The sequence below is a fragment of the Solanum verrucosum genome, unplaced genomic scaffold (assembly GCF_900185275.1).
Source record: "Solanum verrucosum unplaced genomic scaffold, falcon-dt-bn FXZP01000062.1, whole genome shotgun sequence".
In the NCBI taxonomy this organism is placed as follows: Eukaryota; Viridiplantae; Streptophyta; class Magnoliopsida; order Solanales; family Solanaceae; genus Solanum; species Solanum verrucosum.
In genome coordinates, this window is record NW_026020477.1 from 3,562,887 (window position 1) to 3,580,143 (window position 17,257).

Genomic DNA, 17,257 nt, shown 5'->3' on the forward strand with positions numbered 1-17,257 from the left:
GAAAGAAAGAGAGGGGGTTGATGCGGGCCCTCTTGATTGAGTAAAGTTTATGGTCACTTTTCTTAATAGGTTCTTTCCTCTTTAGATGATGAGAGAGGATATGTAATTGAATTCATCAACCTTCATCAAGAAAACATGAGTGTGAAGGAATATTCTTTGAAGTTCACACAATTGTCTAAGTATGCTCGTACTATGGTTGCCAATCCTAGGGCAAGAATGAGTAAGTTTGTTTCGGAAGTGTCCGAGATGGTAGTCATGGAATTTTGTACCACCATGTTTATCAATGATATGATTATTTCTCGTCTAATGGTGCATGGTCACTAAAGTAGTACAATGACTCTTTCGAGCCGGATTATCGAACCCAAGGGACTTCAAATCAATAAATACTAACTTTATTGTAACTAAAATAAATTTACCTCGGTGACAGATGATTTCAGGAATTTGTTTATATTAACTAAGTTAAACAACTGCAAATATTAATTACTAACACTTAACTCAATTACAAAAAGGGATTTCACAATTTGGGAAGTATTCCAGGGTTGTAGTATACACCGATTTCAAACATAATAATAACTTATTCTAGAATTTGATAAATTAACGTCATTATTGATACACAAGGTTGAATTTACAATCATGGTCTCCCGACCTCTAATCGCCTACCAACATTGACAACCTAACTACATCGTTGAGCGGGGATATGCATGAACCAATCGCGGAGCATTAAGATATCATCCTGTACATTAACCAAACGAGGTATTAGGTATAATCCTATCCTATATACGAAACACTCTAAGTTTTACCCTAGAATGAACATGCTTCTCATATTGTTTGGTCTATCCCTCTATTCGTCTTTCGAGTTCAATATAAGACAATGGATTTATTTTAATGTTGATCAGTCATTAAAATAGTTAAACAAGAATGCAAGTATAAATCATAAGAAAACCCATCTCATGCTAGAAGTAAATACTATTATGTCATTAATCGTAGCTACAACCCTAGAATAAGGGAATTTAGCTACTCATAGTATGAATCATCATCAAATAATGTTTAAGGATCATAAAAGTGTTTACCAAAATGAAAGAGTAGAAGAAAAGCCTTAGAGATAGTCAGCAAAATCGCCCAAATCGTGTTCTCCCATTTTTCAAAAACTGACCAGTGATAAAATAATATAACTGGACTATTTATAGTCTGAAATAAAATATGTGATGCAAATCTGGAGTCCAGGTCTGCGACGCGGACCTGTTCCCTTGCTGCACATTTCGAATAGCTTGAGCCAACTCTGCGACGCGCTCCCATTGCGCATTCCAATATTATGTGAAATTCGTTTCCACATTCTGGCTTCAGCTCTGCGACGCAGAGGTGCTTCCTTACAGGGCATTTTTTTCAGCCTTTTGGCCATTTCTCCTTAGCAACTTTGACTTCTATTTTCCAACATCTTGGATGCTTTCATTTTTTTAGATCCTTTGCTTGCTTATCACCATACAAAAACCTAATCATCTTGGTTCGAGGAAACACACTTTATTGACTCTAAAAATGCAATTCAAAAGAGAAATTTACTCTCGAACTTGGCTAGATATATGGGGTAAATTAGTTATTAGGCGTATAAGTACACCTAAGATCACTCAACAAATAGAAAAGGAGAAACTTAAGGAAAGATCTAGGGAGACAAAAAAGGCAAGGGTCGGTGATGCTGACTTTTCATATTCAAGGTTTGATGGACATGGTTGTTCTAAGTTCCGACAAAGGTTTTTCGGTCAAGGTTCCTCCAATGCTCCTAAGTTCAACAAAGATAAGGTGTCTAATCCTAAGCCTCAAGGAGGAAATGGTGGTGGATTTTCAACGACTACTTGTGCTAAATGTGGAAGGAAGCATGAGGGTAAATGCTTAGCCAATACGGATGGTTGATTTGGTTGTGGTAAGAGTGGTCATAAGATAAGGAATTCTCCATCACTTACGGCTAAGGGAAGAGAAGGTAGGCAAGCTCTGCCTAGTGGTTCAGGTTCAAGTGCTCCAAAGCAAAACTACTTTTATGCACTTCAAATTCGTCATGAGCAAGAGGGTTCTCCCGATATGGTTAAACGAAATGTTGAAAGTATTTAATTTTGATGTTTATGCTTTTCTTTATCTCGGTGCTACTCTGTGTTTTGTGACGCCATATGTGGCTATGAGATTTGATAATCTTTCGAATGAGTTAGTAGACCTTTTTTCTGTCTCTACTCCTATTGGTGAATCTATTGTGGCTAAAAGAGTCCATAGAAATTGTCATGTCTCATTATCCCATAGAGTCACTCATGTTGATCTAGTAGAGCTTGATATATTAGATTTCGACGTTATCCTTGGCATGGATTGGTTGCATTCTTATTATGCGATTGTACAACCCGAGTGGTCAAGTTTTAGTTTCCTAATGAGCTTATACTAAAGCGGAAATGGGGAAATTCTATGCCGAGAGGTCAGTTTGTTTCTTGTCTTAAAGCTAGAAAGATGATCTCTAAGGGTTGCATTACTATCTAGTTAGGGTGAGAGATATGGATCCCGAAACCCCTACTTTTGAGTCGGTCCCAGTTAATGAGTTTCTGGAAGTGTTTTTCGATGATCTACCCGGTGTTCCTCCCAAAGGGAAATATACTTTGGTATTGACCTACTCCTAGATACGCAAACTATCTTTATTCCTCCTTACGATATGGCTCCGATAGAACTTAAGGAATTAAATTAACAATTGAAAAATTTGTTGAATAAGAGTTTCATATGACCGAGTATCTCTCCATGGGGTGCTCCCATTTTGTTTGTTTGCAAGAAAGATGGTTCACTCCGTATATGTATTGACTACCCACGATCGAACAAGGTTACCATTAAGAACAAATATCCTCTTCCAAGGATAGATGATTAGTTTGATCAACTTCAGGGAGCAAGTTACTTCTCTAAGATTGACCTCCGATCGGGTTATCACCAATTGATGGTGAAGGGAAATGATATTCTGAAGACGATTTTCAAACTCAGTATGGTCATTGTGAGTTTTTGATTATGTCCTTTGGCTTGACAAATGCTCCAGCATCATTTATGGATTTAATGAATAGTGTGTTTAGATAATACCTTGATATGTTTGTGATTATATTCATCGATGATATCTTGATTTATTCAAGGAGTGAGGATGAGCATACCAATCATTTGAGGATTGTGTTGCAAGTCCTCAAGGACCAACAAATCTTTGCAAAGTTTAGTAAATGCGAGTTTTGGCTGAGATCTTTGGCTTTCCCTGTTCACATTATTTTCGGTGAGAGTATTGAGGTAGATCCTAAGAAAACGAATGTGATTAAGAGGTAGCCTAGACCTCTATCCCCTTCGGACATTCGAAGTTTCGTGGGTTTGGATGGTTATTATAGTAAGTTTGTGGAAGGGTTTTCCTCAATTTCCTCTCCATTGACGGTATTGACCCAAAATAAAGTTGTGTTAAATGAAATAGTTTAACTCAATATACTCAAATGAACATAGGTGTTCAACTCACATTCTTTAAAACATCAACATGGGAAATGAGAAAAAGACTCCAACTACTACTATCTATGAAGCCTCTATAATACTACGATGGAAGTCGGGACAAGACCACGACATCCTAACAAAACTAGAAGTAAAATTGGAATTCTACGGAAGCAAGAAGGCTCACAAAAGCAAATCTGGAACTACAAGTGGTATAAATGATGTGCATGTTGATGACCATGAATACATATATCTGCATCATGAAAAGATGCAAGCCAAATAGTGTCAGTACATTGAATGTACGAGCATGTAAGGGGAACTCTTAAACATAAACATAAGCTTGAACGAATAAAATGGAAACATACTTACGTCGTCTCAACTCAATCAACTCAAATCAGCTCAATTCAACTCCATTGGAAGGAAACAATAAAGATGCAATATATCAAAAAAAAATTAACAGTAGATAGTAACTCAATGTATATGAAAATATAATAATAAACTATTTACTCTAAATTGGGAGATTCTTTAATCGACAAGCATCATTATGAGCTATGTGATGATACAACGTCTCACCCACGTTGGCAGAACTGTCATATACCTTGCCCGAGTATAAGACATCCTCAACTAAGTAGATTCACTAAGTTGTGCTTAAAATCAATAAGGATTCATATAAAAAGTATGACCCTTTACCCATGTTGGCATACATAGTTTATGAGGATTTTGAGTTGTCCGAACTCATTCCCATATCGGTGCACAATATTACTCCCAATAATATAAACTCATGCTCATATGTTTAAAAACATTCCTCATCCTCAAACCCGAGATTATTACTTAAAAGATTCTCTTAAAAAAGATAATGCGCAAAAACTCCTCATGAACTCATTTGGAAATCAAGGTTTCCTCTCGTTTTAAATGTAAAATATTTACACTTGGGAATACTTAGTTCCCTTATATTCATTTTCAAAACATTAACTCAACTCTCTTCATCCTCACACTCAAGTACTCAAGTCTTAAAATAAGTTTTAAAAGATAGTAAAAGACTTCTCAAAATGACGAAAAGGTTTCCCTCGAACCTTTACTCTATCTTGAATTTAAAATGTGAATTCAAGAATTATGATTGGATATATAGGATTTCTCAATGATTAGATGAATTTGGATAGTTATAATCAGGAAGAGAGCAAAGATATGTTTTAAAAGAACTCAAACGGGACGAACGACGGAAAAAGGGACGGGGGCAGGCGACCTTGGCGTGGGACCGCCAGTCCCTGAAATTTAGAACACCATTTTTGGTGCACTGTAGGGCGGCGCGCCAGCCCTCCTGGCGCATAGGTGGCACGTCACCCTAGGCCCTGCCTAGAAAACCCTACGAATTTTTCCTTTTCGATTTCTCGTCCTAATCCACCTAGAACAGATTGATTTCTTCCCAGATTCCTTAGATTCGTAAACCCAACACAAGTAAATGAAAGTCTACTCAATTATTCGTTAAGAACAACCCCCAAACTCAAAATTCTCACCTCAAGAACTCATCAAACCCCATTAATAACGAATGAAGAACAAAACCTCAAGAAAACTCAACAAGAACTCAATACACGGAATCTCATGCACGATTTCAATAAGGAAACTCATGATTGGTGTGAGGTTGAACTCACCCATCACTATGAAAACTTACATACCTCAAAAGAATTTAATTATTGGCAAAAATCCTCAAAGCCCGCAAGAATCTTGAACGTTTTTCTTTTTTCTCCATGAGCTCCTCTAAAAAACCCTAAGCGTGTTTAGGAATGACTAAAACTGATTCCAATTAGTTTAGACCCCTAAGAGATTAACAAAATGAGCTAGGCTAGTGGGGGTAAGGAAAAGACCAGAATACCCCATCTTAAAATGGATGAATTACATTAACTAGACAGGCTGCACTCAAATGAGCATATATCTGTCATCGAACTCGAAAATTAGCAAACTCAGTGGCGTTGGAAAGAGGACTCAAAGATCTTTCATTTGATACGTTATGGGCCACCTAATTCATCCTATACTAAAAGTCATGGTCATTTGAAATTGACCCAAAACTCACACTTTAGGAATAACTTGCACTAATCTCAAATTGGCTATTTCTAATTTAGTTCTTTCTAAAATAACTCTTTCTAAGAACGAGGTGTTACAATGTCTCCCCTTGGGAACATTCGTCCTCGAATGAGACAACTCTTGCATAAACTGGGGTGGGAAAACACCTAACACCCAACTCAAACACCCAACATGCAAATAAATCATAGTTCAACATATCAATGCAAGGAGTAATTGCTAAAAGTTATTACTTTTGTCTGGAATTTCTCCGGAAGGAAAGAGATGTGGGTATCTCCTCTTCATATCCTCTTCAGCCTCTCAAGTAGCTTTCTCAACAAACTGTTCCTCCATAAGACCTTGACTGATGTAACCTCTTTGGTTCTCAACTTGAGAACCTGACGATCAAGAATCTAAACAGGTATCTCCTCATCAGATAGACTATCCTTAGTACCAATATTCTCAGTTGGTATAATAAGTGAAAGGTCACCCATACACTTCTTCAACATAGAAATGTGGAATACCAGATGAACTGATGCTAACTTTGACGGTAGCTCCAACTCATAAGTTACATTGCCAATTTTCTTGGATATCCTGTAAGGACCAATATACCGGGCACTAAGCTTCCCCTTCTTGCCAAACCTCATAACACCCTTCATGGGCGAAACCTTCAAATAAACCTAATCATCCACCTCAAACTCCAAGTCTTTTCTCCTAACATCTACATAGGATTTCTGACGACTTTGCGCTATTTTCAGCCTTTCTTGAATGATCTTCACTTTCTCCATAGCTTGATGAACCAAGTATGGTCCTATCAACCCAGCTTCACCAACTTCAAACATCCAATAGGAGATCTACATCTTCACCCATAAAGAGCCTCATAAGGAGCCATCTCGATACTAGAGTGATAACTATTGTTGTAAGTAAACTCTATGAGAGGTAAGTGATCGTCCCAATTACCTTTGAAATCGATCACACAAGCCCTCAACATATCCTCTAAAGTCTGAATCGTACACTCTGCTTGACCATCAGTCTGAGGATGGAAAGCAATACTCAAATTTACCTTCGAAACCAAACCTTTCTGGAAAGACTTCCAAAATTGAGCGGTGAATTGTGCACCTCTATCTGAAATGATGGACACAAGAAGTCCATGAAATTTGACTATCTCTTGAATATATAACCTGACATAATCTTCTGTCGAAAATGTAGTCTTTACCGGCAAAAAATGGGTTGATTTAGTCATTCGATCTACAATCACCCAAATCGAATCATACTGCCTACGAGACTGCGGAAACCCAATAATTATATTCATATTGATCATCTCCCACTTCCATTCTGGAAGATCTATGTTCTGAGCCATACCACCGAGCCTTGTGGTGCTCTACCTTGACCTGTTGGCAATTCGGGCACTTAGCAATGAACTTTGAAATACATTTGTTCATGCTACTCCATCAATATACTTTTCTCAAGTCGCGGTGCATTTTTGGGGAACTAGGATGGATCAAATATCTGGAGCTATGAGGTTCTTCAATGATCCTCTTTTGGAGTTCATCCACCTTTGGCACACACAATCTGCCTTGATGCCTCAACACGCCATCTCCCTTTGATAAAAAACCACCACTTTCTACTTATGAACATTTTCCTTCAATTCAAGAAAAACAGGGTCTTGTTCATGTTTCTCTTTCACTTCAGACACTAGTGATGATTCAACCCCATTCATCACCACCACTCCACCTTCATTGGAATCCAACAATCGAACTCCCAATCATGCAAGTCTATGCACATCTTTGGCCAACTATTTCTTGCCTTCCTCAACATGGATAGTACTACCCATAGATAACCTGCTCAAAGCATCAGCAACAACATTAGTCTTACCCGGGTGATAGAGAATACTCATGCCATAATCCTTGAGTAAATCCAACCATCTTCGTTGTCTGAGGTTAAGCTCTTTCTAATAGAAAACATACTGAAGACTCTTGTGATCGGTGAACACATCTACATGAACACCATTGAGATAGTGACGCCAAATTTTAAAGCAAACACTACAACAACCAACTCGAGGTCATGGTTGGGTAATTCTTCTCGTGAATCTTAAGTTATTTGGAGGCATAAGCTATAACTTTTCCATTCTACATCAATACACAACCAAGTCCAACTCTGGACGTATCAAAATACACAACAAAACCTTGTGTACCCTTCAGTAGAGACAACAATGTGGCAGTAGTTAACCGGGTTTTCAATTCCTGAAAGCTTTTCCCACAAGCTTCAGACCATTGAAACTTTGTTGTCTTCTAAGTCAACTTTGTCAAAGGGGATGAAATAGATGAAAACCCATTGACAAACCTCCTATAATAACCAACCAATCCCAAGAAACTTCTAATATCAGTAGGAGATATGGGTCTGGGACAGTTCTGCACTGCCTCAATCTTTTGAGTGTCAACTTGAATCCCTTCTCCAGATACAATGTGGCCTAAGAATGCCACTGACTTAAGAAAAAACTCACACTTAGGAAAATTTGGCATAATATCTATCTCTGAGGGTTTGGAGAACTACTCTGAGATGACTAGCATGATCCTCCTCATTCCTAGAATAGATTAGAATGTCATCAATAAAGATAATAACAAACATGTCAAGATACAGTTTGAACACTCGGTTCATAAGATACATGAACGCAAGTGGCAGCCTGAAGTTGACCAAATAGATCATCAATTCTTGAAAGGGGATACTTATTCTTTATAGTTACCTTGTTCAATTGGCGGTAGTCAATACACATCCTAAGAGAACCATCTTTCTTTCTCACAAATAAGACCAGAGTGCCCCAAGGTGAGACACTTAGTCAAATTAAACCTTTATCAATAAGGTCTTTTAACTGCTCTTTTGACTCTTTCAACTCAGTGGGAGCAATTCTATATGGCGGAATAGAGATAGGTCAAGTGTTAGTAAGAATATCTATACCGAAGTTTATTTCTCTCTCAGGAGGGACTCTGGGAAGATCATCTGGAAAGACCTCTGGGAACTCGCTCACAACTGGAACTGATTGAATAGGCGGTGTATCAACACTAGAGTCATTAACTCAGACTAAGTGATAGATGCACCCCTTAGAAACTAACTTTCTAGCATTTAGGTACAAAATGAAACGACCATTAGGCACTGATGAACTACTCCTCCACTCTATAACTGGATCATTAGGAAATTGGAACTTAACTACTCGAGTTCTACAACCAACTGATGCATAACAGGTATGAAGCCAGTTCATACCTAGAATAACATCAAAGTCCACCATGTCTAATTTGACTAAGTCAGCCCTGGTGTCGTTGTGATTGACAAAGATAGTACAATCACGATAAACTCTCTCAGCTAGAATAGACTCACCAATTAGTGTGGAAACACTGAAGAGCTCAAGAAGTCGCTCGGGAAGGATATCAAAACTTATAGCAATATACAGAGTCACAAAAGATAGACTCGCACTTGGATCAAACAATGTATATATAAAGGCTTTGATCATACTAGTGACAAAATCAGGTGAATTCTCTTGCTCTTGGCGACTGGTGATAGCATATAGATTGTTTTCTCTTCCGTCTATCCCTAAAGTAGCTCTTCTAGGTGCATCTCTGTTTGCCGAAGCCGCTGAAGAAGATTGGGTTATATTGCCCCCATTACCATTACCTTGCCTATTCTTAGGGCACTCTCTCATGAAGTGACCTGTCTGACCACACTTGAAACAACCCGTAGAGCCATCACAACATGATCCTAGGTGGTTTCTACCATACTTAGCACATGTAGGAGTCCAGTTGGTCCTTTGTGCCACACTACCTTGAGATTGAGCAGGTAGAGCTCTGAAGTTCTGCAAATTTTGATTCCTTAACTCACCTCTATTCTTTGGTGCAAGTGCCTAGGGGATGATGGTGCAGGTCCTGTTGGCTTTTGTTGAGAAGATGACTGGTTGCATTTCCAGTCTTCTGTTGTCCAGACTCATTACCCGTGGTCTTAGCCTTCTTGCTGCGGAACTCCTCCCTATCTCTCAACTTGTCTTTCTCAACTTGATACGCATGGATCATAGGCCTCGTTATGTCCATGTCCCTTATCAACAAGGCATCCTTACCCTTTTTGCTTGACAGGGAAGATAACCCAGACACAAATAGACTCATCCTGCTCTTTATATCAGCAACCATCTCCGGAGCATAACGGGACCGTGGAGCGAACTTTAGGCAGTACTCATGCACACCCATGGACTCCTGCTTAAGAGTGATAAATTCTCTTACCTTGGCCTCTCTCAGCTTACGGGGAAAGAAATGCCTCATGAATGTACTTTCAAACACAGCCCAACTTACAATTGATGCCCTTTTAAGCCCTGCTCTTTTTCCATTGGTCGGACTAGATCCTCGCAACACCCTTGAGCAGGTATGCAACCAACTCCACTTGATCAATAGCAGCAGCATGCATAACCTCAAACACTTTCTACAGCTCCTCCACAAAGTTTTCTAGATCCTCAGTGACATTTAACCTTGTAAATTATGGAGGATTCATCCTCAAGAACTCACAGATCCTGATGTATCAGCCACATCTTGACGAATCACTCTTTGTTGACCATGTTGGTTGGTCACCACTTGACTCAACATCCGGATAGCATCCCGGAACTCAATATTTGTGACTTCTCATTGAAGTTGCATTTCTGGTGCATTGGGGACCCCTTGATCCTGGGGATCAACATTCCTCCTAACAGGACAACCTCGAACAACTCTTCGTGGAGGCATGATCTGAAAGGTACGCGCAAGCATGAATTAGAAATAAACTTTTATAGAGTTTAATTCTATCGCACACAGAGAGTATGAAAGAAGTAAGATATTTCCTAAATGTTGTAGCCTCCTAATTATAGTTGTTGCACACTTGACACTGATAACCAGGACTCTACACACGGCTTCATAAACACCAGGACTCTTGAACTTTGGGCTCTGATACAAAGTTTGTCACGCACCTGGCCTACACCCTAGACGCGGCCGACACTCAAGAACCATTGTTATTCTCCAAGCGAACCCTTGGTTTGGATCAATACTAAGTGGAAGACTTACTCAACAAAATAGAAACTCAACACATAACTTCAACTTAGAAGAATATCATAAATGAAATAGTTTTAACTCAATATACTCAAATGAACATAAGTGTTCAACTCACAGTCTTTAAAACATCAACATGGGAAATGACAAAAAAAACTCTTCAACTAATACTATCTATGAAGCCTCTAAAATACTGCGATGGAAGTCGAGACAAGACCCACGACATCCTAACAAAACTAAAAGTAAAAATGGAATCCTCCGGAAGCAAGGAGGCTTACCAAAGCAAATCTGAAACTGCAGGTGGTATCAACGATGCGCCTATTGATGACCCTGAATACCTGTATCTGCATCATGAAAAGATGTAGACCAAATGTCATCATTACATTGAATGTACGAGCATGAAAGGGGAACCCTGAAACATAAACATAAGCTTGAACGGATAAAAAGGAAACATACTTACGTTGTCTCAACTCACTCAACTCAACTCAACTCTATAGGAAGGCAAAAATAAAGATGCAATATATGAAAAGCATTTAAAATAATATATAATAACTCAATGTATATTAAAATATAATAATAAACTCTTTACTCTAAATTGGGAGATTCTCTAATCGACAACCATCACTATGAGTTATGTGATGTTACAACGTCTCGCCCACGCTGCCAGAACTATCCTATACCTTTCTGGAGTATAAGACATCCTCAACTAAGTGGATCCACTAAGCTATTCTTAAAAGCAATAAGCAATCATCTAAAAAGTATGATCATTTACCCATGTTGGTATACATGGTTTATGAGGATTTTGAGTTGTCTGAACTCATCCCCATATCGATGCTCAATACTACTCCCAATAATATATAACTCGTGCGCATATGTTTAAAAACATTCCTCATCCTCAAACTTGAGATTATTACTCAAAAGATTCTCTTAAAAGAGATAATGCTCAAAAACTCTTCATGAACTCATTTGGAAATCAAGGTTTCCTCTCGTTTTAAATGCAAAACATTTGGGAATACTTAGTTCCCTTATATTCATTTTGAAAACATGAACTCAACTCTCTTCACCCTCATACTCAAGTCTTAAAACAAGTTTTAAAAGATTGTAAAAGACTTCTCAAAACGACTCAAAAGACTCCCTCAAACTTTTATTCTTTACTTTATCTTGAATTTGAAACGTGAATTCAAGAATTATGATTAGGATATATAGGATTTATCAATGAATAGATGTAGTTTGGAGAGTTATAATCAGGAAGGGAGTGAAGATACGTTTTAAAAGAACTCAAACGGGATGAACGACGAAAAAGGGAAGGGAAAAAGAGACCCTGACGCATTCCTAGCGCGGGGCACCGGCCCCTAAACTTCAGAACACCATTTCTGGAGCACCGCAGGCATGGGACACCATCCCCCTGGCGAATCAGTGGTGCGTCGCCTAAGGCCCTACTTGGAAAACCCCATAAAATTTTCCTCTTCAATTTTTGGTCCTAATCCACCTAGAACCGATTGATTTCTTCCCAAAATCCTTAGATTCGTAAACCCAACACAAGTAAACAAAAATCTACTCAATTTTCCTCAAGAACAACCTCCAAACTCAAAACCCTCACCTCAAGAACGCATCAAACTTCATTAATAACGAGTGAAGAACAAAACCTCAAGAAAACTCATCAAGAACTCAATACACAAAATCTCATGGACGAATTCAATAAGGAGTCACATCCCGAGCCTACACCCTGGACATGGCCAATACTTGAGAATCATTTTTGGTCCCCAAGGGAACCCTCGTCCTGGTTGACTACAAGCATCAAAACTGAAGAATTATTTAAAAACGGCTAATCAATTCTTTAAATTTAATATGAAAATACTGAGTATTAAAAATAAAGTTTTATATAAAGTATATCAAATTGAATACTGCAAGACTTTCTACCTATGAAGCCTCTACTGTATAAAGATAGGTATCGAAAAAAGACACACAACACCTCAAAACGTTACTACAAGCAAATCATAAAACTAGTGTCCTTTGAAAGCAAGGAGGCTCACCAAAAGATGATAAGCGGATGATGTGATGTTAACGGGTCTTCTGTTGATGATCCTAAGTACCTGAATCTGCACCATGAAATGATGCAGGTCGAATGACATCAGTACATTGAATGTACGAGTATGTAATAGGTGTTGAATAACACAAATAACTAAATTGAAAGACTGCAAATAGCTCTACTGAAATATAGTATAAATCATGTAAGCTCTTATTGTAGGAATGCAATAGTAGTAAATACTAAACTGAAATGTATATATAAAAATATACTTTACTTTACTTTATTGGGGAATTTTTCTAACCTACAACCATCATTATGAGCCTTGCGATGATACAACGTCTTACCCACATTGCCAGAGACGCCATATACCTTGCCGGAGTATAAGATGCAACTGAATTGTTGGATCCACTAAAAAACCTTCTTGAGGCAGGTGAGGAGTCACTCGTCTTGCAGTACGATCCTATCTACGTTGACGACGTAGGTTATGAATTTTGAGTATGAACTCTTACCCCAAATCGGTATTCAATACTACTCCCAAAATATAACAGAATGCTCATGTAAAAGTACACTTTGAGTTGAGATAATTTCTCAAAAAGGCCTCTTTAAGAGGTAACTAAAGTTGTACTGAATCTGTTTGAAATATTATGAAAATTCTTTATACTTTTATGAAAATAGTGCTCCCATTATTGAATGAAAAAAATGGTATATTCAGAACTATATAAGTTCCCTTAAAACTCTTGAAATAACTTGTATTTAGGTTGTAATCATGAAAACTATATCTGAAATCATATTCTGATCTTATCATTGATGACTCGAAAAGTCATACTGCATAAACAGTGGTGGCATATCTAGATGTCATACTGCTTAAAGATTGATGGCATACTCGAATGTCATACTAATCATAAATTGTAGTTCTTTTCTCAATGTGAAAATAGTACCTTTGCAACCATTTGTGATCCCTTAAACTCTTCTCAAAAGATTCTTTAAAATACTCTTGAACTCGCTTTAAAATCCCAAAATCAATACATGGAAATAAATGCACAATGGCTTTCAACAAAATATCATCATCTAGGGTTCATGTTAAATAAAAGCATGAGCAACAACCCAATAATTATGCATAATATAGTGCAACTCATAATCAAGAATTTAGAACTCAGAATCAATAACTTAACTCATATCAAGAATTTCATAAAACTGCGGGTATAACCATAGATTAATCTTTTGCCGACTGAATTGAGATGTAAGGCATGAGGACGAACTCAGTCCATCACTATGAATAGCCTTCCATACCTTATACGCTCCAAATTCTTGAGAAAGGTAAGATCTTTGGATGAAAAGATGGCAAGAATTTGTTTCTTGAACCTTAGAGATGAGTTCTTAAGGAGCTTTCTTGTAAGTCTATGAATTTCATGAGTATACGATATTAATTCATGTTAATATGAAGGAATTATGAAGTTCTATGGTAAATCTTACCTTGGATGATGGATGAACCATGGAGGAAGTTAGTTTCCTGAAAACTTCTCTTTCTAGGGTAAATTTATGAACTAATGAGGTGAACTACGTATTGTGGGGTTTTTCAAAGACCCTGACGTCCGCGCACCCACGTTAAAAAGGCCCAGGCACGCAGCCAACCGCACAGGAAGGCAATAGTTGTTGCCTCGCAGCGCGCCTGCACAGAAAATGCCTCAGCCGCGCGGCCGACGAGTGGCAAGATAGTGTCCAGTAAAATAGGCATTACTTCTTTCTCCAAAACTCCAATTGATGCAAACTTGGTGGCATTGGAAATAAGACTCATAGATCTTTAATTCAATAGGTTATGTGCCATATAACTTTTCATATTATAAGAGATATAGTCATTTAAAGTTGACCCTTGCATAAACTAATGCAAAAACTTAGTCAGAAGAAAAACTTTGAACTTGACTTAGTGTTAGAGGTCCCTTATGACCCTAAATCACATTTGATATCTTTTCTACACTTGGTAAAGAACCTAAAAACACATGATCAAGTAGTACATCACCCTGTTCAAGCTCATATACTTAAGACAAATGATTCAGATTCGAAAAGAAATTTTTTTAGGGTGTTACATAAGGAAACTCATGATTAGAATGAGGGTGAACTAACCTATCACTATGAAAACTTACATACCTTGAAAGAATCAAATTCCTGGCGAAAATCCTCAAAGCCCGCAAGAATCTTGAACGTTTTTCTCTTATCCTCCTGAACTCTTGAACTCCTCTCAAAAACCCTAAGCATGTTTAGGAATGACTAAACCCGATTCCAATTAGTTTATATCCCTAAAAGATTAACAAAATGATCTAGGCTCGTGGGGGTAAGAAAAAGACCAAAATACCCCTCCTTAAAATGGATTAATTGTCTTAACTTGACAGGCTGCACTCAAACAGGCATATCTCCGTCATCTGAACTCAAAATTTAGCAAACTTGACGGCATTAGAAACAGGACTCAAAGATCTTTCATTTGATACCTTATGGACCACCTAATTCATCCTTTACTGAAAGTTATGGTCATTTGAAGTTGACCCAAAACTCACAAATTAAGAATAACTTGCTCTAATCTCAAATTGGCTATTTCTAATTTAGTTCTTTCTAAAATAGCTCTTTCTAAAACCAAGGTGTTAAAATTAACCCTAATATGAACTGTGAATTCTCAAGCATGTGAATTCTCAAGTATGAATAACTAAATCACAACTACAATTTTGGGAACCATGAGTAATTAACAACGTAAAAATAATAATTATGTAATTCTGGAATAGTGTATATGCATGTATTGTTAATATCTTCGTTTTCAATGTTTTTTAATGGTGCACAATGTTAGAACTCGCCTCATTTCTACTTGTCTGACCAAGGAAGTAATGAATGAGAAAGAAGTTAAACAACCAAGATTTATCATGATAATCCGCTATCTGATAGCCTGACCCAAATACGTAAGGGCTAACGTGAGGTTAAGGATAAGGGTTAGTAAAGCATGCACCCATAGACAGTCCAAGTTGCATGGTGAAATTCCCTAATTGGAAGACTAATCAATTAGGACATACCTAGCTTACCGATTTTGCATTTTAATCACTATTAGGATTATTGTGTTAAGAACTTGTGGGGAACACATATGCCCTAGTTTCATCTCATAATGATATTACGAACTGCGATTTTTGCTTACTTGTTACTTGATTACTACAAATCAATCAACAATTACTGTGTTTATAAATCTCCCTTTTTTATGGAAGTAATCTGACTAAATGTACAATTTACCATAAATTAGCCTAACTCTAGACCATATTCCTCATGGGATCGATCGTAACCTCAATTAGGTTCTTTATTTAACAACGACCGTTTATATTTTTTTAGGGAAGTGTAATATGGACGTATCATGTCCTAATTGTCAACAAGTAAAAGTTGAGCATCAAAAGTCAGGATTATTGCCCCAAGATATTAGGATTCCAACTTTGAAGTAGTAAGATCTGAATATGGAGTGCCCCTATCCATTATTTCATTTCCGTGAAAGTTCCTTATTCGGCGGAGAATTATGCTAAGTTGTAGTCGAGGGAAATGGTTAGGTTGCATGGAGTGCCCCTATCCATTATCTCTGATAGTGGTACCCAGTTCACTTCTTAGTGTTGGAAATCTTTCCAAAAATGGCTTGGTACTCGTGTTAAGCTTAGTACAATTTTTCATCCTCAAACCGATTGGCAAGCGGAGTGTACTATCCAAACTTTGGAAGATATGTTAAGAGCTTGTGTGATTGACTTCAAGGGTAATTAGGATAATCATTTGTTTTTGATTGAGTTTTCTTATAATAATAGCTATCATTCAAGTATTGGTATGGCTCCATTTGAGGCTCTTTATGGTAGGAGGTGTAAATCTCCTATAGGTTGGTTTGAAGTTGGTGAGGTTGCTTTGATAGGTCCTGAATTGGTACATGAGGCTATGGAGAAAGTTCAACTTAAACAATTTATTACAAAAGTGGGAATCTCCATCACTGATGATTGCCCTTGGTGTACCAAATCTGGAGAAAATATTCTTTTTCAAGAATGCGGTGACACTTTTACCTTCATTGTTGGGGAGCGCAACTGCTTCCACCCACTTTGATATATAATCAACCGCAACAAGAATATACTTCATCCCATGTGAACTAACAAATGGACCTATAAAATCAATGTCCCATACATCAAACAACTCTATTACCAATATGGGATTCATAGGAAACTCTTGCCTCTTTGAAATCCCTCCTTCTCTTTGGCAACTATCACACGACTTGGCCAAATCATGAGCATCTTGGTGGATGGTAGGCCAGTAGTACCCACACTGCAAAATCTTATATGCAGTCCGAATACCACTATAATGCCCATCCACAAGCGACGAATGGCATGCTTCAAGTACACTCAACATCTCAACCTGGGCACACAACGACGAATAATCCCATCAGCACAACTACGATACCAGTAAGGGTCATCCCAAAAAAATTTCTTCACATCATGCATAAACTTCTTCCCTTAGTGAAAAGACAAATCCGGAGGCACCAAATCGCTTGCCAAATAATTAGCAAAGTCTTCAAACCAAAGAATCAGATCATGAGAAGCAGCCAAAACCTGTTCATCTGGAAAAGTATCATTAATTTCAGCCCCATCATCAAGCT